Raw genomic sequence first — 2,500 nt, forward strand, 5'->3', positions numbered from 1 at the left:
TACGCAATCCGAGATACCAGCGGAGGAAGTGTATGGACTGCACTCGTTCCTAACTAAGAGCAAACCGATAATGATCAACGTGAAATTTAATGGGGTGCCGGTATCGATGGAACTGGACACGGGGGGGGGTGGGGGGGGGGCGAGTCAATCGATAATGAGCCAGAGGGCATTCGACAAGCTGTGGGATACTAAGGCTGTGAGGCCCAGGCTGAGTCCAGTCAATGGCGAGTTGCGCACGTACACCAAAGGACTCATAACGGTGATTGGCAGTGCCACAATTAAAGTCTCGTATGACGGCGCGGTTCACAAGTTACCGCTGTGGATTGCCCCAGGCAATGGCCCAACGCTGTTTGGCAGGAACTGGCGTGAAAAAAAATCAAATGCGACTGGAACGACACCGAGGCGTTGTTGTCAGAGGGAGGTACGTGTGCCCAAGTGCTGAGCAAGTTCCCCTCGCTGTTCGAACCAGGCATTGGCAACTTCACGGGAGCCAAGGCGCAGATCCACGTGGACTCGTATGCAAGACCCGTCCATCATAAAGCTCGGGCAGTTCTGCAAATCGAACTGGACAGACTCCAGCGTGGAGGGTTGAATTTAATGATTGGGCCAGCCCCATTGTTCCTGTGCTGAAAAGTGATGGCGCAGTCAGAATCTGTGGAGAACTACAAGGCTACGATCAACAGGGTTTCAGAAACAGGATCAGTACCCGTTACCGAAGGCCGATGACTTGTTTGCAACGACAATACCCTTGAGCACGACAACAAACACTCGGTTCCCCTCCGTGGCTGTGACAGTGCCGGCGATCCACTTTGGACCTTGACCACAGCGGAGCACGCAAACCGGAGCGTTGACCGAGACGTCACGTGACACGGCGACACGATCACGACACCATTGCTGACTTTGGCGCCTGTTTTCAACACGATGGTTCAAATCAGGATGAACCAGAGAGAGCCTGGTCTTGAGATTTCTGTTCACCGGTAGTTCAGCAGGAGGAAACCCCAGTAAGCGTATGAGAGATTGACCTGTAACTGAGCGATATACAGGACAACTGTCTCTGCAGTGAGCCCTGAGTTACACCTTTCATACTTTGCTTGGTCGTTTGAACAGCACGCTCTGCTTTGACTATTAGAAGCAGGCTTGAATGGGACTGAACTCACACGTCTGATACCGTTGAGTTTCATGAACTCCTGGAACTCCAGACTTGTGAAGCAAGCTCCATTGTCGCTCACAACAATGTCAGGCAAACCACGAGTAGCAAAGATGACACGAAGGCTCTCAGCTGTAGACATACTGGGTGATATAATAACACACTCTGTCCACTTAGAATGCGCATCTACTATGACAAAAAACATCTTCCCTAGGAAGGGGCCCGCAAAGTTGATGTGGATCCTGGACCAGGGTTTGGACGGCCACGATCACAGACTCAGCGGAGATTCCGCTGGGACGTTACTTAGCTGCATGCAAGTGTCGCACATGATGCGCGCGTGATTCCAGGTCAGAGTCAATCCCAGGCCACCATACTTGAGACCTGGCAATGGACCTCACCGTGACGATACCAGGATGAGTGCCAAGTCGTTCACGTGCAAATTTCTCTCGACCTTTCCGAGGCACGATGACACGCTTACCCCACAGTAAACAGTCTGACTGAATGGACAGCTCATCCTTGCGACGGTTGTAAGGTTTGGCCTCCTCACACATCTCCATAGGTCCGGCAGACCAATCGCCGCTGAGGACACAAACGTTTCGCAAGCGATAAAATAGGGCCGTGGCTGGTCCAGATCCTCACTTGTTGAGCAGTGACAGGGGTTCCTTCACTCTCAGGAGCATCCATGACTAACAGCAGATCTGCAGGTTGAGGCGTCTCCAACTCGGGTGTGGGTAAGGGCAGGCGGCTGAGTGCATCGGCACAATTCTCAGTACCCGGTCTATGACGAATAACGTAATCATAGGCAGACGCTGTCAGCGCCCACCTCTGGATACAGGACGATGCATTGGTACTAATACCTTTGTTTGCCGAAAACAATGAAATGAGTGGCTTGTGATCCGTTTCGAGTTCAAACCGAAGACCAAACAGGTACCGGTGCATCCTTTTGACCCCATACACACAGGCCAAAGCTTCTTTTTCTACCATGCTGTAAGCTCTTTCCGCCTTTGACAGACTTCTCGAAGCACACGCAACAGGTTGTAGCTTAGCCGACTCATTTGCATGTTGGAGTACATAGCCAACCCCATATGATGAAGCCTCACAGGCCAATACGAGACGCTTACCTGGATCATAGTGAACCAGCAACTTGTTTGAACAGAGCAGGTTCTTGGCTTTCTCAAAGGCTCTATCTTGAGACGCACCCCCAGACCCAGTTGTCGCCTTTTCTGAGTAGCACGTGCAGTGGCTCTCGTAAAGTGTTCAATCTGAGTAAGAAATGACCAAAGTAGTTGAGTAGCCCAAGGAATGAACGCAGCTCCGTCACATTCTGAGGCCTGGGTGCATTTTTGATGGCCT

This window comes from Pristiophorus japonicus, chromosome 23, assembly GCF_044704955.1.
Source record: "Pristiophorus japonicus isolate sPriJap1 chromosome 23, sPriJap1.hap1, whole genome shotgun sequence".
NCBI classification, from domain to species: Eukaryota; Metazoa; Chordata; class Chondrichthyes; family Pristiophoridae; genus Pristiophorus; species Pristiophorus japonicus.